Source organism: Bufo bufo, chromosome 2, assembly GCF_905171765.1.
Source record: "Bufo bufo chromosome 2, aBufBuf1.1, whole genome shotgun sequence".
Classification (NCBI taxonomy): Eukaryota; Metazoa; Chordata; class Amphibia; order Anura; family Bufonidae; genus Bufo; species Bufo bufo.
The window spans coordinates 205248386-205271457 of NC_053390.1; positions in this window are offsets into that span (position 1 = coordinate 205248386).

Genomic DNA, 23072 nt, shown 5'->3' on the forward strand with positions numbered 1-23072 from the left:
AGACGAAATAACCTGGAGGCAGACCGACTCTCTGTGAACGGCACCAATGGCTATCCCCACTGGAAGGGTCTCATGAGTCACGTGTGGCGGCAGAAGGGGTCTGCCGTCTATCGCCTCAAGAGCCAGTGGGGAACCTCGAGCTTGCACAGGAATGGAATTGGCGGCAGCGAACACACTATCAATGAACAAACCACCAGCACCAGAGTCCACCAACGCCTGGGTCGTCACCGAGCCCCCGACCCAGGAGAGGACAACAGTGATCAGTGGTTTGTCAACACGGGAAACCGGGTACGAGGAGACTCCACCCAAGATCTGCCCCCGACAGGATCTCAGGTACGAGCGTTTTCCCGGACGGTTCGGACATGCCAACCGAAAATGCCCACCGAGACCACAGTACATGCATCGGCCCTCGCGTCTCCGGAGTGCCCTCTCCCCCTCGGACAGGCGAGCAAACCCCAGCTGCATGGGTTCACCCCCAGACAAGTCATCCCCAGGAGGCGTGGGAGGAGAGGGAGGCACGGGTGGGACAGCAAACGTAGGCACCAATCTGTTAGAAGACCTCCGCAGGTTCTCCTTAAAGGAAGGTCTCTCCCTGAGTCTGGTGTCAATCAAAATCAGGAAAGAAATAAGAGACTCGAGCTCAACTGGTAGGTCCTTAGCTGCAACCTCATCCTTCAAGGCATCCGAGAGACCATGAGAGAAAGCAGCGACCAGAGCCTCATTATTCCAGCCCACCTCTGCTGCCAGGGTACGAAACTCAATGGCGTATTCAGCTACGGATCGTGAACCCTGTCTGATGGACATAAGGAGCTTCGCAGCAGAGGCAGCACGAGCCGGCACATCGAATACCTTCCGAAGAGAAGCAACAAAACCGGAAAACTCGGCAACCACCGGATTGTTGTTCTCCCATAAAGGGCTGGCCCAGGCCAAGGCCTTGTCCGAGAGCAGCGAGATCAAGAAGCCCACCTTTGATCTCTCAGTGGGAAAGGCATGTGGCAGCAACTCGAAATAAATGCCCACCTGGTTAAGGAAACCTCGGCACTGAGTTGGCTCTCCCCCAAAGCGCTGTGGAAGAGGGGCAGAACCGGTCATACCCCGAAACACCGCAGGCGCAACAACAGGTGTCGGGGTAGACTCTGGCGCAACAACCGGAGCGGCAGTAGGAGCGAGCCCAGGAGCGACAACCGACCCATCGGCAACGGGAGCGAAATGAGCCGTGCGTTCAAGCAGGGTTTGCAACGCCACAGCGAACCGACCCAACAGGTGATCCTGCTGATCAAGTCTGGCAACCAGCGTGGGTAGCGAGGATGGCCCTGTACCGTCAGAATTCATGGCTTGGTCCTAATGTCACGGAACCATGAACCAGACGTACAACAAGAGATAAGTGAAAATAAGAAGGCTTTATTGAAAATAAAGCTGTAAAGCAAAAGTCCAAACGGATGGTGAAACCGAGCAGAGTCTTTGCGAAGCCAGAGGTCAGGAACCAGAAGGGTAGTCAGACGAAGCCAGGATCAGGAACCAGCAGGGTAGTCAGACGAAGCCAGGATCAGGAACCAGCAGGGTAGTCAGACGAAGCCAGGATCAGGAACCAGAAGCAGCAGCAGTCTTAGAAGCATGTGAACACAAGAGGACCAAGCAAGGAACTGAAGCCACAGACCTCCTATATATATGAGCTAGGCATCCAGCTCCTCCCAGTGGGAAGGAGGAGCCGCAGGGTGGAAGGCTACAAGAAACCCAGAAACCAAGATGGCCGCCAGCACATGTCAAACGAAGGAGAACAGCAAGAAGGTAAGACCATGACAGGGAGGGAGGGGGAGCCGGGGGAGGCCGCACACTGTGCCACCAATGATATTACAATAGAGGGAGGGAAGGGGGGCCGGGGGGGCCGCACACTGGCCACCAATGTAAATAATACAATAGAGGGAGGGAGAGGGGGCTGGGGGGGGGCCTGACCACCAATGAAATTAAAACTGGGGAGGGATGGGGGTCTGCCCCTCCTGCCTGGCAGCCCCTGATCTCTTATAGGGGGCTATGATATGCACAATTAACCCCTCAGGTGCAGCACCTGAGGGGTTAATTGTGCGGATAACAGCCCCCTGTAAGAGATCGGGTGCTGCCAGGCAGCAGGGGGCAGTCATGTACACAGTTCGTAGTATATTCTAACTAGAAGCGTCCCCATCACTATGGGAACGCCTCTGTGTTAGAATATACTGTCGGTTCTGAGTTTTCACGAAGTGAAAACTCAGCTCTGAAAAAGCTTTTATGCAGACGGATCTTCGGATCCGTCTGTATGAAAGTAACCTACGGCCACGGATCACGGACGCGGATGCCAATCTTGTGTGCATCCGTGTTCTTTCACGGACCTATTGACTTGAATGGGTCCGTGAACCGTTGTCCGTCAAAAAAATAGGACAGGTCATATTTTTTTGACGGACAGGAAACATGGATCACGGATGCGGCTGCAAAACGGTGCATTTTCCGATTTTTCCGCGAAAAAAAACGGAAAACGGCACAACTGCCACGGGTGTACACAACGGTCGTGTGCAGGAGGCCTTATATACTGCTGTCAAATTCAGTTGTTAAACAAACAGTCGTTTGGGCACAAAAAATTTAGTTGGCAGCCTTTGATGCAGATGTCATTGTGAGATACACCCTTAATACATTTGGTTTACATTCAGAGATTTTAAATACCACCATTTGGTGCACCAATATTGAATTCAGGCCTACAGAGGTTCAGGCCCTGTGAGATACCACCTCTACATACAGGGGTTTGAATTAGGCCTTTTAAAATACAGCCATTTGAAATACAGCCTTTTTGTGCAAAGATATATTTACTTCAGGCCTACACTGATTCAGGGCGTGTGTGATTTCCCCTATACATACAGGGGTTGGATTCAGCCATTTGAAATACAGCCATTTAAAATACAGCCATTTTGTGCAAAGAAATCTTTACTTCAGGCCTACACTGATTCAGGGTGTGTGTGATCCCCCCTATACATACAGGGGTTTGAATTAGGCATTTGAAATACAGCTATTTGAAATACAGCCATTTTGTGCAAATAAATCTTTACTTCAGGCCTTGTCACGGCTGTATGTGGGCAACAATAGTAATACACAGTACAGAGCTACTGACTGGACCCAGAACTAGGGAGGATAACGGGTGACCCCTGTCCGACCCTCAACGCTCTCCCTATTCTGCTAAAGCACATGCCCGGATCCAAATGGCGGAAAGAGGCATGCCCACGTGCCTAAGACTAATGACCACTGTAACCCCTACAATAGTGGAAGGGGCACGGCCACCAGTGCCCTACTCAGTATATGGAGGGAACCGTGGCCACCTCAGATCCAGTCAGAAAATAAACAGGAACACAACAATGTCTGCACACTTAGCTGACGGTGTTGCAGCCGCAGAGAAGATGGATCCAAGGACAGGCTGGCAATATCCGGAGTGCTAGCTGCAGCAGAACACAGGTCCAGTGAACTGATAGCTACAAGTGAAGAAACTAAAGCCAGAGCTACAACTGAAGTGAGAACTATAATCCACATCCTATCATAGGAGGAGGGGTGATATAAAGAGAGGAAAATCAAACACATGAAGGACAGCTGTGGTGAAAGAAACCAAAAGTAAACAGAGTAGTGAGAACTCCTCCCAGCTCTAGTAGTGACATCATCACAGGGGTGGAGAAACAGAGCTGTGAGAACGTCCCAAAGCTCTGGTAGTGACAGTACCCCCCCCCTCTACGGGTGGACTCCGGACACCCAGGACCCACCTTCTCAGGATGAGCCCTATGAAATGCCCTGATGAGGCGAGTGGCTTTAATGTCCGACACCGGAACCCACATCCTCTCCTCAGGACCATAACCCTTCCAATGAACGAGGTACTGAAGAGAACCGCGGACCATGCGAGAGTCCACAATTCTGGAAACCTCAAACTCCAGATTGCCATCAACCAAAATCGGAGGAGGAGGCAAAGAGGAGGGTACCGTGGGCTGGACATATGGTTTTAAGAGAGATCTGTGAAATACATTATGTATCTTCCAAACCCGTGGAAGATCAAGACGGAAGGCAACAGGATTGATGACTGACAAGATTTTATAAGGCCCAATAAACTTGGGACCCAATTTCCAGGAGGGAACCTTCAACTTAATGTTTCTAGTAGACAACCACACCAGATCACCCACATTCAGGTCCGGACCAGGCACACGTCTCTTATCAGCCACACGCTTATACCTCTCACTCATCTTTTTAAGATTACCCTGAATCTTTTGCCAAATGGTAGACAAAGACGAGGAAAATCTCTCCTCCTCAGGTAAACCAGAAAGAGCCCCTCCCGAGAATGTCCCAAACTGTGGATGGAACCCATATGCACCAAAGAATGGTGACTTATCAGAAGATTCCTGACGACGGTTGTTCAGAGCAAACTCAGCAAGAGGGAGAAATGAACACCAATCCTCCTGGTTCTCTGAAACAAAACAGCGCAAATATGTCTCCAGATTCTGATTGAGGCGCTCAGTCTGACCATTCGACTGCGGATGAAAAGCAGAAGAGAAGGACAGCCGAACCCCCAGGCGAGAACAGAAAGCCTTCCAGAACCTGGACACAAACTGCGTGCCTCTATCGGAAACAATATCAGAGGGAATGCCGTGCAATTTAACAATATGGTCGACAAAAGCTTGCGCCAACGTTTTAGCATTAGGTAAACCAGGGAAAGGTACGAAATGAGCCATCTTGCTAAAACGGTCCACCACCACCAGGATCACCGACTTCCCCGAGGAACGAGGAAGATCCGTGATAAAGTCCATGGACAGGTGTGTCCAAGGACGGGAAGGAATGGGTAACGGGAGAAGGGAACCTGAAGGCCGTGAACGAGGGACCTTAGCGCGAGCGCACGTCTCACAAGCAGCCACAAAACCCTCCACCGACTTACGAAGAGCCGGCCACCAAAATCTCCGAGCAATGAGATCCACCGTGGCTCTACTCCCGGGGTGACCAGCAAGAACCGTATCATGATGCTCCTTAAAGAGTTTGTGACGTAGCTCAGGAGGCACGAACAACTTCCCAGAAGGACAACGGGCAGGTGTCTCAGTCTGGGCAGCCTGGACCTCGGCCTCCAAATCGGAATATAGAGCAGAAACAACTACCCCCTCCGCCAAAATGGGACCCGGGTCCTCGGAGTTTCCTCCTCCCGGAAAACAGCGAGAGAGAGCATCAGCCTTCATTTTTTATCCCAGGTCGGAATGTAACAACAAAATTGAATCTGGAGAAGAACAGAGACCATCTGGCCTGTCTCGGATTCATACGCCTGGCCGACTCCAAGTATGCCAGATTCTTATGGTCGGTAAAAACGGTGATAGGGTGCCTGGCCCCCTCCAACCAATGGCGCCATTCCTCGAAAGCCAACTTGATGGCCAACAACTCCCTATCGCCCACATCATAGTTTCTCTCTGCCGGGGAGAGTTTTTTAGAGAAAAAGGCACAGGGTCGCCACTTGGCAGGGGAAGGGCCCTGGGACAAAACCGCACCCACCTCGGAAGCATCCACCTCAACAATAAAAGGTAAGGAAACATCGGGATGCACCAAGACGGGAGCAGACGCAAAATTCTCTTTAATCTTAGAAAAGGCTGCAAGCGCCTCCTCCGACCAAGAGGAAAAATCCGCCCCCTTTTTTGTCATGTCAGTGAGGGGTTTGACAACAGAGGAATAATTCAAAATGAACTTTCTGTAATAGTTCGCAAAACCCAGAAAGCGCATCAATGCCTTCTGATTCTCAGGAAGCTCCCACTCAAGTACAGCACGGACCTTCTCGGGATCCATGCGAAAACCAGAAGCAGAGAGGAGAAAACCCAGAAATTGAATCTCCGATACCATAAAAAGACATTTCTCCAGCTTGGCGTACAATTTATTTTCCCGCAGAATCTGCAGAACCTGAAAAAGATGATCCTGATGGGTCTGAACATCAGGGGAAAAAATCAAAATATCATCAAGATACACCAATACAAATTTCCCCATTAAATGATAGAAAATACTATTAACAAAATGCTGAAAGACGGCCGGAGCATTCATCAGGCCGAAAGGCATAACGAGATTCTCGAAATGCCCGTCAGGGGTATTAAAGGCCGTTTTCCATTCATCCCCCTCTCTGACCCTGACCAGGTTGTACGCGCCTCTCAAATCCAATTTGGAAAACACCTTGGCCCCAACAATTTGATTGAAGAGGTCCGGGATCAGAGGAAGGGGATAGGGATCGCGAATCGTGATACGGTTCAGCTCCCTAAAATCTAGGCAAGGTCTCAGAGAGCCATCTTTCTTTTTAACAAAAAAAAAACCCGCGGCCACAGGTGACTTTGAGGGACGAATATGCCCCTTTTCGAGACTCTCGGAGATGTAAGTTCGCATAGCGATTCTTTCCGGTTGTGAGAGATTGTAGAGGCGTGCTTTTGGCAGCTTGGCGCCGGGAATGAGGTTAATGGGACAGTCAAACTCCCGGTGAGGAGGTAGCTCCTGAACACCGCTCTCGGAAAACACGTCCGAGAAATCAGAGAGAAATGATGGCACCGTTTTAGTAGACACCTCTGCAAAAGTCGCTGTGAGACAATTCTCTCTACAAAAGTCACTCCACTCATTTATTTGCCTTCCTTGCCAATCAATAGTGGGGTTATGTCTAGTGAGCCAGGGTAACCCCAAAACTAGAGGAGACGGCAATCCGTTAAGGACAAAACAAGATATATCCTCCACATGAGTGTCACCTACAGCTAGCCGGATATTGTGAACAATGCCTTTCAGAGATCTCTGTGAGAGTGGAGCAGAGTCAATAGCAAAAACAGGTATATCTTTATCTAATGTGCAAACCTGAAAACCATGCATGGCTACAAATTGAGTGTCAATAAGATTGACGGCCGCTCCACTATCGACAAAAATCTCACAAGAAATGACTTTGCTCTCTAGCGCCACCCTGGCAGACAGGAGAAAACGGGAACTGCAGGTCAGAGGAAAAGCATCAAATCCTACATCAACTTTGCCCAAAGTAGCAGATGAAGCAGAACTTGATGATTTACCTTTTGAGATTTTTCTCTTATTATCGCTCTTAGTACGGTTCAAGAATCTCCTAGATGGACAAACATTTGCCAAATGACCTATGCCCCCACAACAAAAACAGACCATACTCTGAGGACTAAATCCTCTTTTATCAGGGGCAAGTCGAGCTAGCTGCATGGGTTCCTCCTCAGAGGGGAGCGAGACAGGATGAGGCCCCTGCACACTGAATGAGTCCGCACCACTTCCCCTAGACTGACAATGGCTGGACAGAGAGGTCTCGTTTCTTTCTCTTAGACGCCTGTCAAGGCGTACCGCCAATGACATGGCAGACTCTAAGGACGTTGGTCTCTCATGGAAAGCAAACGCATCTTTTAATCTCTCCGAGAGACCATGACAGAACTGACTCCGGAGTGCAGCATCATTCCAACCCGAATCAGCTGCCCATCTCCGAAATTCAGAACAATAAAGCTCCGCAGACCGTTTGTTCTGGCATAAAACACGTAGGTTAGATTCGGCCAGAGCAACACGATCCGGGTCATCATAAATCTGCCCCAGGGCCACAAAAAATCCCTCCACGGATCGAAGGGAGGGATCCCCTGATGGCAGCGAAAAAGCCCAAGTCTGAGCATTACCCCTGAGCAGGGAGATGACAATCCTCACCCTCTGCTCTTGATTACCAGAAGAGTGAGGACACAAGCAAAAATGGAGTTTGCATGCCTCTCTGAAACGAACAAAATTCTCACTGCCCCCGGAGAACGTCTCCGGAAGTGAGACCTTTGGCTCGCAACAGACTCCATGAGCCGGAGCAGGGCCCAATGCTTGAAGCTGAGTCATAGTTTGACGGAGATCCGCTACTTCCAAAGAAAGACCCTGCATGCGGTCAACCAGGCCAGAAAGCGGATCCATGTCAAAAAAGGACGGTTTTGGTGGATTATAATGTCACGGCTGTATGTGGGCAACAATAGTAATACACAGTACAGAGCTACTGACTGGACCCAGAACTAGGGAGGATAACGGGTGACCCCTGTCCGACCCTCAACGCTCTCCCTATTCTGCTAAAGCACATGCCCGGATCCAAATGGCGGAAAGAGGCATGCCCACGTGCCTAAGACTAATGACCACTGTAACCCCTACAATAGTGGAAGGGGCACGGCCACCAGTGCCCTACTCAGTATATGGAGGGAACCGTGGCCACCTCAGATCCAGTCAGAAAATAAACAGGAACACAACAATGTCTGCACACTTAGCTGACGGTGTTGCAGCCGCAGAGAAGATGGATCCAAGGACAGGCTGGCAATATCCGGAGTGCTAGCTGCAGCAGAACACAGGTCCAGTGAACTGATAGCTACAAGTGAAGAAACTAAAGCCAGAGCTACAACTGAAGTGAGAACTATAATCCACATCCTATCATAGGAGGAGGGGTGATATAAAGAGAGGAAAATCAAACACATGAAGGACAGCTGTGGTGAAAGAAACCAAAAGTAAACAGAGTAGTGAGAACTCCTCCCAGCTCTAGTAGTGACATCATCACAGGGGTGGAGAAACAGAGCTGTGAGAACGTCCCAAAGCTCTGGTAGTGACAGGCCTACACTGATTCAGGGCGTGTGTGATCCCCCCTATAAATACAGGGGTTTGAATTAGGCATTTGAAATACAGCCATTTGAAATACAGCCTTTTTGTGCAAAGATATATTTACTTCAGGCCTACACTGATTCAGGGCGTGTGAGATACCCCCTCTACATACAGGGGTTTGATTCATGGAGAGGCGTAATGGATTTTCGAAATTGATACCTTGCAGCCACAAATACTTAATATCGAATGGGATATAAAAGCAGTTTGTATGGTTTGATTTGTTTGATACTATTGCTCTTATACATATCAGTTATTTTATATATATTACATTATATTATTATTTTAGTCTAATTCAATTCATAACACTGTTTTTATATAATATTGCCTTTTTATGATATCGTCTATTTATAAGCTATTTAAGATTTTATGTAATTGTTTATATTGCACATCATGTATATGTTTATGGCATTCGACATCAATTGATTGATTGACATGACATCGGACAACGGAAGTCCGTTTCAGTTCCGGGGTACAAGTTATTTTTTACTCGTGGTCTGCAGCGATGTTTGTACCGCAGCCCCTGAAGAAGCTAACAGCGAAACCCGGGTCGGGCATTTCTATGTGCATGCAAACAACTTTTAGTTTGTGAGTATAATAAAACCCTGTTACCTTTAAGATATCGAGGGTATTGCACCATCTTTTCTGTTCCTTTGTGAAGGTATTCCGATCCGGTGTTTGGAATCAGCGGTCGGTGGCTCATGACGGAATCTGAGGACCAGCAGGAGGTGTATGACAGCTTCCTTGTATGAGTAATACTTACCTGTGACTGTTGCTCCTGAAAGCTGGATGCGATTTCAGTTCTCCGTCTTTATAGGATCTGACTTGAATAACTGACATAAATTACTGATTTATAGCGCGGTCCCCGCACCCATTGTTTTACAGGGGTTTGATTCAGCCATTTGAAATACAGCCATTTTGTGCAAAGAAATCTTTACTTCAGGCCTACACTGGTTCAGGGCGTGTGTGTGATCCCCCCTATACATACAGGGGTTTGATTCAGCCATTTGAAATACAGCCATTTGAAATACAGCCATTTTGTGCAAAGAAATCTTTACTTCAGGCCTACACTGATTCAGGGCGTGTGTGTGATCCTCCCTATACATACAGGGGTTTGAATTAGGCATTTGAAATACAGCCATTTGAAATACAGCCATTTTGTGCAAAGATATATTTACTGCAGGCCTACAGAGGTTCAGGCCTACTGAGATACTACCTCTACATACAGGGCTTTGAATTTGGCATTTGAAATACAGCCATTTTGGGCAAAAAAATATTTTATTGAGGTCTAGTTCAGGCCATGTGAGATACACCCTTTACATACTGTCGTTCTATTCTACTATTTAAAAAAAAAAAACAGATATCTCTTTATTATTAGTTTTCAGTCTTTTTTTAACATCAACATGACATTTTTTGTAAACAGAAGACATGTACATTATCAGTCATATAGAATATACCCAGTACAAAACACATGACTACAAAAGACATGGCATAAATCTACGTACAAACTCATGTAGCATAGACATCTTTAATGTGATTACAAAACCACCCATTAACAAATAATCCCATAACCCCACCCCCCACCCAGACCCTACAAGAGCAGGACACATTTATAACAGCCTTCCTTCATCACCACTCCTGGGGTGTCGGTACCGCAATACTCATTAGTAAACCAACCTCCAGCATCAGTTTCCAATCACCTATATGTCCATAGAGCATCACCATCCAGCGTCCATCTTCACATACAGCCATATCTTAATTCCATGTAAATCAGTCACCAGCCGGTTTCAGTATACACACAACACACATACTACCATCTGTGGACTCTCCCCTCCCTCCCCCATTCTCAGATTCACCTCGGAATCATATGTATCCTCCATCTTCACTACACTCACCTAGCACACATAAAACTCCTTGTAAGCGCCAACCAGGGGCTACAGCACCCAGAATTATCAATCCAGCTGCCCCAGATCGCTTCAAATTTGGACAGACACTTCCTTTTTTGGTAAACTCCCCTTTCTAAGCGAATCACCACATTTAATATAGCAATGTACTCTGAGATATCAGGGGTAATGATTGGATCCATTTTGCCGCTAATGTTTTCCTAGCTTGATACAGCATCCTCCCTATTCCAGTGGCTATAACTGATTGCAGATTATTTTCTGGTATCAAGCCTAATATGCACAGTTTGGGGTCCAATTTAAGATTAGCGCCATACACCTTATTCGCAAGATGCAGTACCGCCTTCCAATAGGATGTCAGTGAGGGGCACGACCACAGCATATGCAATAAATCGGCCTCAGCACTTCCACATTTCGGACAGGCCGGACTATCTCTGTAGCCTATTTTATGCAAAAACACCGGGGTCTTATACACCCTATGTATTAAGTACAGATGGGATAGACGTGCTGCCTCACTAAGGGATAAAGTAGGGGTGAGTTCTACTACCTCCATCCACTGCTCATCCGTGAGATTACCTAGATCTCTTTCCCAATGGCGCCTGCTTGTTAGTGGATATCCTTTAAGAAAGTTCTCCAGTAGGGCTTGATATACCATGGAGATCGCTCCCTTTACTGATCCAGCATTAACCGCTATACTTAGTGTCTGATTTGATACAAACGTCACCGGGGCTATTTTGGATTGAGCTTCTAAAGCATGTCTAAGTTGCAGATATCTATAGAACTGTGAAGAGGGCAGCTCAAATTCAGTTCTATTCTGCTATTAATTAAACACCCATTTAGGGCAAGATCCTAAATTTAAAAAATATGAGGAGAGCATCAAATAAGGGACGTGGCCCCGGTCGTGGTGCTGCTGGTGGAGCTCCTGTTGCAGGGAGAGGACGTGGTCGATCTGTGCCAGCTACACTCACAAGTGAAACCCCTTCCTCAGGTACGAGTAGGCGACAAAACCTGCAGCGGTATTTGGTCGGGCCTAATGCTGCTCTACGAATGGTGAGGCCTGAACAAGTACAGGCGATAGTAGATTGGGTTGCTGACAGTGGATCCAGTTCCTTCACATTGTCTCCCACCCAGTCTCCTGCTGAAAGACCACAGTTGGCACCTGCAGCCGATGTCCATCAGTCTTTCACCTCACCCCCTTGCAAATCAGCCAAGCAGTCTGAGCCCCAAGTCATGCAGAAGTCTCTTCTGCTTTTTGATGACTCTGTTAGCAGGGTATCCCAGGGCCATCCACCTAGCCCTGCCCCAGAAGTGGAAGAGATTGAGTGAACCGATACCCAACCACTTATTTTTCAAGATGAGTACATGGGAGGACCATCGCAGAACGTCTCGGATGATGACGAAACACAGGTGCCAACTGCTGGGGCTTTCGACAAGGAGGTCAGGAGTGAAGACTGGGTGGAAGATGATTTGGAGGATGATGAGGTCCTCGACCTCACATGGAATCAAGGTCATGCGAGTGACTGATGTAGTTCGGAGGAAGAGGCGGTGGTTGCACAGAGCCACCAGCACAGCAGAAGAGGGATCAGGGTGCAAAAGCGTAGCGGCCGTCCTCCAGACAGTACGCCTCCTACTGCCCACCGCAGCAAGGGACCGAGCACACCAAAGCCAGCTCCAAGGAGTTCCCTGGCGTGGTAGTTCTTCAGACAATGTGCTGACGACAAGACACAAGTGGTTTGCACGCTGTGCAATCAGAGCCTGAAGCGAGGCATAAGGCTACTTTCACACTAGCGTTTGGGGCTCCATTTGTGAGCTCCGTTTGAAGGCTCTCACAAGCGGCCCCGAACGCATCCGTCCAGCTACCAATGCATTCTGAGTGGATGCGGATCCGCTCAGAATGCATCAGTCTGGCAGCGTTCAGCCTCCGCTCCGCTCAGCCGTGCGGAGGCAAACGGATCCGTCCAGACTTACAATGTAAGTCAATGGGGACGGATCCGTTTGAATTTGACACTATATGGCTCAATTTTCAAACGGATCCGTCCCCCATTGACTTTCAATGTAAAGTCTGGACGAATCCGTCTGAAGCTACTTTCACACTTAGAATTTTTTCTACAATATAATGCAGACGGATCCGTTCTGAACGGATCCCAAGTCTGCATTATAGGAGAGTATCCGTCTGGGCAGACCCCAGACGGATCCGCTCTGAACGCAAGTGTGAAAGTAGCCTAAACGTTCTCAACCTGAGCACAACCTGCATGACCAGGCATTTAAGTGCCAAGCACGAGCTGCAGTGGAGTAGACACCTCAAAAACCAAGGAAAGTCTCTGGCTCCTCTTCTGCTGCAGTCGCGACCTCTTCATCCACCTCTGGAGTGACCGTGCCACCTGGCACCCCACAAACAGAGGATCTGCCAGCAAAACCAACACCTGGGTCACCAAGCATCTCCACAATGTCACACGGAAGCGTTCAGCTCTCCATATCCCAAACGCTGGAGAGGAAGTACCCCCCTACCCATCCGCGATCCCTAGCCCTGAATGCCAGCATTTCTAAATTACTTGCCTTTGAAATGCTGTCATTCCGTCTGGTGGAGACGGATAGTTTTAAAGGCCTTATGGCGGTGGCTGTCCCACAGTACGTCGTGCCCAGCCGCCACTACTTTTCAAGGCAAGCCATTCCTTCCCTTCACAACCAAGTAGGGGACAAAATCAGGTGTGCACTGCGCAACGCCATCTGTGGCAAGGTGCACCTGACTACGGATATGTGGACCAGTAAGCACAGTCAGGGCCGTTATATCTTCATAACAGCACACTGGGTAAATGCAGTGGCAGCTGGGCCTGAGGCGGATAGCAGTTTGGCGCATGTCCTTCCACCACCGAGGATTGCAGGGCACTTCAGTTCACTTCAGCCTACTGTTGCTTCCTCCTCCTTCTCCGCTTCCTAATCCTCTACTAGCTCCTCATCCGGTCAGCGTAACACCTTCACCACCAACTTCAGCACAGCCAGGGGTAAACGACAGCAGGCAGTTTTAAAACTTATCTGTTTGGTGGACAAACCCCACACCACGCAGGAGCTGTGGACGGGCCTTGAACAACAGACCGATGAGTGGTTTGTGCCAGTCAGCCACAAGCCCGGCCTGGTGGTGTGTGCGATAATGGGCGAAATCTCGTAGCAGGTCTGGGACTAGTCGGTTTGACGCACATCCCTTGCCTAGCGCATGTGTTGAATTTGGTGGTGCAGAAATTCCTTAAAAAATTACCCCGACATGTCAGAGCTGCTGCATAAAGTGTGGGCCGTCTGTGTGCGCTTTTGGTGTTCTCACCCTGCTGCTGCTCTCCTGTCAGCTCTGCAGCGTAACTTCAGCCTTCCCACTCACCGCCTCATATGCGACGTGCCCACAAGGTGGAACTCCACCTTGCACATGCTGGCCAGACTGTGTGAGCAGCAGCAGGCGATAGTGGAGTTTCAGCTGCAGCACGCACGGGTGAGTCACTCGGCGGAACAGCACCACTTCACCACCAATGACTGGGCCTCCATGCGAGACCTGTGTTCCTTGTTGCGCTGTTTCGAGTACTCCACCAACATGGCCAGTGCCGATAACGCCGTTCTCAGCGTTACTATCCAACTATGCCTCCTTGAAAAAATGCTCCTGGCGATGATGGAAGAGGATGTGGCACAAGAGGAGGAGGAGGAAGAGGGATCATTTCGTAGGATTTCCGGCCAGTCATTCCCAAGTGGCTCCAAGGGTGGGTTCCTGCACCCACAAACCCAAGGTACACAATTGTCCAGCCAGGGCGCAATTCTGGAGGATGAGGAGGAGGAGATGCAGGAGGAGGAACCATGTTCACAGCAGGGTGGCACCCAGACCAGCTCATGGCCATCACTGGTGCGTGGATGGGGGGATACAGAGGACACAGACGATACACCTCCCACAGAGGACAGCTTTTCGTTGCCTCTGGGCAGCCTGGCACACATGAGCGATTACATGTCTCCGCAATGACCGCCGAGTTGCCCACATTCTAAATTGTGCTGATAACTGGGTGGCCACGCTGCTGGATCCCCGTTACAAGGGCAACGTACCGTCCTTAATTCCGTCACTGGAGCGTGATCGTAAGATGCGCGAGTACAAGCGCACGCTGGTAGACGCTCTGCTGGTGGCATTCACATCTGACAGCGGGGGCACAGTGGAAGCACAAGGCGAAGGCAGAGGACGAGGAAGAGGTCGCCAACACAGCACCGCCAGCACCTCAGAAGGCAGGGTTAGCATGGTCGAAATGTGGAAAAGCTTTGTCAGCACGCCACAACAACCAGCACCACCAGCTGATATGGAACATCTTAGCAGGAGGCAGCATTTCACCAACATGGTGGAGCAGTATGTGTGCATACGCCTACACGTACTGAATGACAGGTCTGCCCCCTTCAACTTCTGGGTCTCCAAATTAGGCACATGGCCTGAGCTTGCCATTTACGCCTTGGATGTGCTGGCCTGCCCTGCAGCCAGTGTATTATCTGAACGTGTGTTGAGCACGGCAGGGGGCGTCATCACAGACAAGCGCAGCCGTCTGTCCACAGCCAACGTGGACAAGCTCACGTTCATTAAAATGAACCAGGATTGGATCCCACAAGACTTGTCTGTACATTGTGCAGAATAGACATTTATACCACCATCAAACATACATTCTTGTACTCAAGTCAAGTGCAATGATTCTTTGTTTTATTTTTTTTTATTTGTCCCAATATTTTGGGGGCTACCTACCCCAATAAAAAAAAATAAAAAAACATTGTTGGCTACCTCCTCCATTGCTGCCTCCACCTACAACACCACATTCACTGACTCCTCAACCTCCGACTCCATATCCACCTCCTTCTCTGAGTTGCAGGTTAATAATTTGTGATTTTGTTATTTTAATTCATTTTAAGTTATTTCCCTATCCACATTTGTTTAAAGAGCAGTTACCATGCTCTTAAGCACATTTTACTGCCTTTTACATCCCTCTAGCCTTTTCATAGATTATTTTAATGCCCTAAATTGAAAAAAAATCTTATTTTCAATTCTCGGGTGACATTTTACCATTTTTGGCGTATACAAACCCCTGCTGTGCCTGGGTGACAGGGGCCTAAATCTTCCAAAATCGTCTGTTCTATTGCTGGGTGACAAGAACCCACTTTTGCCGTGAATGAACCCCTGCTGTGCCTGGGTGACAGGGGCCTAAATCTCTCAAAATCCTCTGTTCTATTGCTGGGTAACATGAACCCCATTTTGCCGTGAATGAACCCCTGCTGTGCCTGGGTGACAGGGCCTAAATCCCTCAAAATTCTCTGTTCTATTGCTGGGTGACAAGAACCCACTTTTGCCGTAAATTAACCCCTGCTGTGCCTGGGTGACAGGGGCCTAAATCTCTCAAAATCCTCTGTTCTATTGCTGGGTTACATGAACCACCTTTTGCCATGAATGAACCCCTACTGTGCCTGGGTGACAGGGGCCTAAATCTCAAAATCATCTGTTCTATTGCTGGGTGACAAGAACCCACTTTTGCCGTGAATGAACCCCTGCTGTGCCTGGGTGACATGGGCCTAAATCTCTCAAAATCCTATGTTCTATTGCCGGGTGACAAGAACCCCCTTTTGCCGTGAATGAACCCCTGCTGTGCCTGTGTGACAGGGGCCTAAATCTCTCAAAATCCTCTGTTCTATTGCTGGGTGACATGAACCTCCTTTTGCCGTGAATGTACCTCTGCTGTGCCTGGGTGACATGGGCCTAAATCTCTCAAAATCATCTGTTCTATTGCTGGGTGACATGAACCCCCTTTTGCCGTTAATGAACCCCTGCTGTGCCTGGGTGACATGGGCCTAAATCTCTCAAAATCCTCTGTTCTATTGCTGGGTGACAAGAACCCCCTTTTGCCGTTAATGAACCCCTGCTCTGCCTGGGTGACATGGGCCTAAATCTCTCAAAATCCTCTGTTCTATTGCTGGGTGACATGAACCCCCTTTTGCCGTGAATGAACCCCTGCTGTGCCTGGGTGACATGGGCCTAAATCTCTCAAAATTGTCTGTTCTATTGCTGGGTGACAAGAACCCACTTTTGCCGTGAATGAACCCCTGCTGTGCCTGGGTGACAACTGCCTAAATCTCTCAAAATTCTCTGTTGTATTGCCGGGGGACAAGAACCCCCTTTTGCCGTGAATGAACCCCTGCTGTGCCTGTGTGACAGGGGCCTAAATCTCTCAAAATCCTCTGTTCTATTGCTGGGTGACATGAACCCCCTTTTGCCGTGAATGAACCCCTGCTGTGCCTGTGTGACAGGGGCCTAAATCTCTCAAAATCCTCTGTTCTATTGCTGGGTGACAAGAACCCACTTTTGCCGTGAATGAACCCCTGCTGTGCCTGGGTGACAGGGGCCTAAATCTCTCAAAATCGTCTGTTCTATTGCTGGGTTACATGAACCACCTTTTGCCGTGAATGAACCCCTGCTGTGCCTGGGTGACATGGGCCTAAATCTCTTAAAATCCTCTGTTCTATTGCTGGGTGACAAGAACCCCCTTTTGCCGTGAATGAAATCCTGCTGTGCCTGGGTGACATGGGCCGAAATCTCTCCAAATCCTCTGTTGTATTGCTGGGTGACATGAACCCCCTTTTGCCGTGAATGAACCCCTGCTGTGCCTGGGTGACAGGGGCCTAAACCTCTCAAAATCCTCTGTTCTATTGCTGGGGGACATGAACCCCCTTTTTCCGTGAATGAACCCCTGCTGTGCCTGTGTGACAGGGGCCTAAATCTCTCAAAATCCTCTGTTCTATTGCTGGGTGACAAGAACCCACTTTTGCCGTGAATGAACCCCTGCTGTGCCTGGGTGACAGGGGCCTAAATCTCTCAAAATCGTCTGTTCTATTGCTGGGTTACATGAACCACCTTTTGCCGTGAATGAACCCCTGCTGTGCCTGGGTGACAGGGGCCTAAATCTCTCAAAATCGTCTGTTCTATTGCTGGGTTACATGAACCACCTTTTGCCGTGAATGAACCCCTGCTGTGCCTGGGTGACATGGGCCTAAATCTCTTAAAATCCTCTGTTCTATTGCTGGGTGACAAGAACCCCCTTTTGCCGTGAATGAAATCCTGCTGTGCCTGGGTGACATGGGCCGAAATCTCTTAAAATCCTCAGTTCTATTGCTGGGTGACATGAACCCCCTTTTGCCGTGAATGAACCCCTGCTGTGCCTGGGTGACAGGGGCCTAAACCTCTCAAAATCCTCTGTTCTATTGCTGGGGGACATGAACCCCCTTTTTCCGTGAATGAACCCCTGCTCTGCATTGCTGACAGGGAACTTAATTTAGTGAAAACATCTGTTACTGATCGGAAGATGCGCGACTACAAGCGCACGCTGATGATGGCATTATCATCTGACAGCGGGGGCACAGTGGAAGCACAAGGCAAAGGCAGAGGAGGAGGAAGAGGTCGCCAACGCAGCTGGGGCACCGCCAGCACCTGAGAAGGCAGGGTTAGCATGGCCAAAATGTGGAAAAGCTTTGTCAGCCTTGGAGGTGCTGACCTGCCCTGCAGCCAGTGTATCGTATGAACGTGTGTTTAGCACGGCAGAGAGCATTATCACAGGCCGCAGCCAATGTGGACAAGCTTACCTTTATTAAAATGAACCAGGCATGGATCCCACAGGACTTGTCCGTACCTTGTGCAGAATAGACATTTATACCAGCCTCAACCATCCATTCTTGTACTCAAGTGCACTTATTCTTAGTTTTATTTTGTTATATGTCCCAATATTTTGGGGGATACCCCAATTAAAAAATAAAAAATAACACAAATCAGTGTTGGCTACCTATTCCTCCTTCACCGCTGCTTCCACCTACACCGCCACGTCAACCTACACCGCCACATCCACCCATCCACCGCCTCCTCAACCTCCTACTCCTAGATCCAGATTGTTATTTTTAATTTTTCAGTATTTTATGTTATTTTAAGTCATTTCCCTATCCACATTTGTTTGCAGAACAGTTGCCATGCTCTTAAGCACATTTTGATGCCTTTTGCAGCCCTCTAGTCCTTTCCAGGACTATTTTAGAGCCATTTTAGTGCCCAAAAGTTCGGGTCCCCATTGACTTCAATGGGGTTCGGGTTCAGGGTCAAGTTCGGGTCCCGAACCCGAACTTTTTTTTCAAGTTCGCCCGAACTCGTCCAACCCGAACATCCAGGTGTCCGCTCAACCCTAATTGTGAGCCAAAACCAGGAGTGGAAGCTATACAGAGATAAGGTACACTGGAAAGATTTGCACCTGTGCTTTTGAGCTGCACCTGGTTTTGGTTTGCAATCACTGATGGAAATCACTGGTTAAACACTGACCAAACACTGTATGTGTGAAAGCTGTCTTAAGAAATTTTTGTTTAGGACTTCCTGGTCTGCTCCTGCGATGTGATACGTTCCCTCTCCAATGCTGCAAGAGCGAAAGTGGAGAGGAAGAAGGAGCCCGTAGTCTGTTTGTCCCCGCTCTGGACTAATTTACAGAGCCGCTGGTGTCCTTGTAAGGAAATCTGTGGAGAGCCCAAGATCTGAAAGAGTCCACCACAGAAGCCCAGTACAGATAAGTGGACTTTTCCCTTGCCATCTTTATTTTCCACCTCTATACCCCATTGACTCACATTCAGGTGCTCAGGGGTTAATCTGGGACAAAAAATAAATAAAATTATACTCCCCTCATCCACTTGATCGCAAAGAGGCCGTCCGCTTCCTTCTTGATTGAAGGAAACCTGACAACGTACCTGCGGTGATCGTGATGAAGTCACTGCGTCACCCAGTGTGATGATGACGTCACCATGTGGTTTTCTTCAATTAAGACGGTAAATTATAATTTTTTTTAACCCCAGATTAACCCCTGAGCACCTGATTGTGAGTCTCAGATGTTGCGATCAGCGTTGAAGGCAGCATCTGTGGGGTTAAATGACAGGGCTGCGCGATCGCCATTCCCCGTCATTGCACTGGCTCCATACAATGGAAAGCGATTCAGGATAAAGTATTATTTTTTTTTTACTTTCAGCCAAAAAGATTAATTACCACTAAGCGAATCGGCTTTGAAGTGAATAAAATTTTTCTTCAAATTCGGATCAAAGTCCACTTTGGATACTTTGATTCGCTGAAATTCACAAAGAAATTTGATTTGTTATGAATTACTTTCCACAAATTGCATTCCATTATCTATAGCAGGTACAATGACTGGGAGCGGCGATTGCGCCGACCCCATCATTGAATCCCTCAGATGCTGATCATGGCATGTCACAGTCACATTGAGGCCTTTCAGGAGTTAATCAGGGGTTAACCGCTTGCCGCCACGCTAACGCCGAAAGGCGTCATTGCGGCGGCTCCCCCAGGCTACGCTAACGCCAATAGGCGTCATCTCGCGTGAGCCGAGATTTCCTGTGAACGCGCGCACGCTCACAGGAACGGAAGGTAAGAGAGTTGATCTCCAGCCTGCCAGCGGCGATCGTTCGCTGGCAGGCTGGAGATGTGTTTTTTTTAACCCCTAACAGGTATATTAGACGCTGTTTTGATAACAGCGTCTAATATACCTGCTACCTGGTCCTCTGGTGGTCCCCTTTGTTTGGATCGACCACCAGAGGACACAGGTAGCTCAGTAAAGTAGCACCACTACACTACACTACACCCCACCCCCGTCACTTATTAACCCCTTATTAGCCCCTGATCACCCCTGATCACCCCATATAGACTCCCTGATCACCCCCCTGTCATTGATTACCCCCCTGTCATTGATCACACCGCTGTAAAGCTCCATTCAGACGTCCGCATGATTTTTACGGATCCACTGATAGATGGATCGGATCCGCAAAACGCACACGGACGTCTGAATGGAGCCTTACAGGGGCATGATCAATGACTGTGGTGATCACCCCATATAGACTCCCTCATCACCCCCCTGTCATTGATCACACCCCTGTAAAGTTCCATTCAGACGTCCGCATGATTTTTACGGATCCACTGATAGATGGATCGGATCCGCCAAACGCACACGGACGTCTGAATGGAGCCTTACAGGGGCATGATCAATGACTGTGGTGATCACCCCATATAGACTCCCTGATCACCCCCCTGTCATTGATTACACCCCTGTCATTGATCACCCCCCTGTAAAGCTCCATTCAGACGTCCGCATGATTTTTACGGATCCACTGATAGATGGATCGGATCCGCAAAACGCACACGGACGTCTGAATGGAGCCTTACAGGGGCATGATCAATGACTGTAGTGATCACCCCATATAGACTCCCTGATCACCCCCCTGTCATTGATTACCCCCCTGTCATTGATCACCCCCCTGTAAAGCTCCATTCAGACGTCCGCATGATTTTTACGGATCCACTGATAGATGGATCGGATCCGCAAAACGCACACGGACGTCTGAATGGAGCCTTACAGGGGCATGATCAATGACTGTGGTGATCACCCCCCTGTCATTGATTACCCCCCTGTCATTGATCAAACCCCTGTAAAGCTCCATTCAGATGTCCGCATGATTTTTACGGATCCACTGATAAATGGATCGGATCCGCAAAACGCACACGGACGTCTGAATGGAGCCTTACAGGGGCGTGATCAATGACTGTGGTGATCACCCCATATAGACTCCCTGATCACCCGCCTGTCATTGATCACCCCCCTGTCATTGATCACCCCCCCTGTCATTGATCACCCCTCTGTAAGGCTCCATTCAGACATTTTTTTGGCCCAAGTTAGCGGAATTTTTTTTTTTTCTTACAAAGTCTCATATTCCACTAACTTGTGTCAAAAAATTAAATCTCACATGAACTCACCATACCCCTCACGGAATCCAAATGCGTAAAATTTTTTAGACATTTATATTCCAGACTTCTTCTCACGCTTTAGGGCCCCTAGAATGCCAGGGCAGTATAAATACCCCACACGTGACCCCATTTCGGAAAGAAGACACCCCCAGGTATTCCGTGAGGGGCATATTGAGTCCATGAAAGATTGAAATTTTTATCCCAAGTTAGCGGAAAGGGAGACTTTGTGAGAAAAAAATAAATAAAATCAATTTCCGCTAACTTGTGCCAAAAAAAAAAAATTTCTATGAACTCGCCATGCCCCTCATTGAATACCTTGGGGTGTCTTCTTTCCAAAATGGGGTCACATGTGGGGTATTTATACTGCCCTGGCATTCTAGGGGCCCTAAAGCGTGAGAAGAAGTCTGGGATCCAAATGTCTAAAAATGCCCTCATAAAAGGAATGTGGGCCCCTTTGCGCATTTAGGCTGCAAAAAAGTGTCACACATCTGGTATCGTTGTACTCAGGAGAAGTTGGGGAATGTGTTTTGGGATGTCATTTTACATATACCCATGCTGGGTGAGAGAAATATCTTGGCAAAAGACAACTTTTCCCATTTTTTTATACAAAGTTGGCATTTGACCAAGATATTTATCTCACCCAGCATGGGTATATGTAAAATGACACCCCAAAACACATTCCCTAACTTCTCCCGAGTACGGAGATACCATATGTGTGACACTTTTTTGCAGCCTAGGTGGGCAAAGGGGCCCACATTCCAAAGAGCACCTTTCAGATTTCACTGGTCATTTACCTACTTACCACACATTAGGGCCCCTGGAAAATGCCAGGGCAGTATAACTACCCCACAAGTGACCCCATTTTGGAAAGAAGACACCCCAAGGTATTCCGTAAGGGGCATGGCGAGTTCCTAGAATTTTTTATTTTTTGTCACAAGTTAGTGGAAAATGATGATTTTTTTTTATTTATTTTTTTCTTACAAAGTCTCATATTCCACTAACTTGTGACAAAAAATAAAAACTTCCATGAACTCACTATGCCCATCAGCGAATACCTTGGGGTGTCTTCTTTCCAAAATGGGGTCTTTTGTGGTGTAGTTATACTGCCCTGGCATTCTAGGGGCCCAAATGTGTGGTAAGGAGTTTGAAATCAAATTCTGTAAAAAATGACCAGTGAAATCCGAAAGGTGCTCTTTGGAATATGGGCCCCTTTGCCCACCTTTGCCCACCTAGGCTGCAAAAAAGTGTCACACATCTGGTATCTCTGTATTCATGAGAAGTTTTGGAATGTGTTTTGGGGTGTCTTTTTACATATACCCATGCTGGGTGAGAGAAATATCTTGGTCAAATGCCAACTTTGTATAAAAAAAAAATGGGAAAAGTTGTCTTTTGCCAAGATATTTCTCTCACCCAGCATGGGTATATGTAAAATGACACCCCAAAACACATTCCCCAACTTCTCCCGAGTACGGAGATACCAGATGTGTGACACTTTTTTGCAGCCTAGGTGGGCAAAGGGGCCCACATTCCAAAGAGCACCTTTCTGATTTCACAGGTCATTTACCTACTTACCACACATTAGGGCCCCTGGAAAATGCCAGGGCAGTATAACTACCCCACAAGTGACCCCATTTTGGAAAGAAGACACCCCAAGGTATTCCGTGAGGGGCATGGCGAGTTCCTCGAAT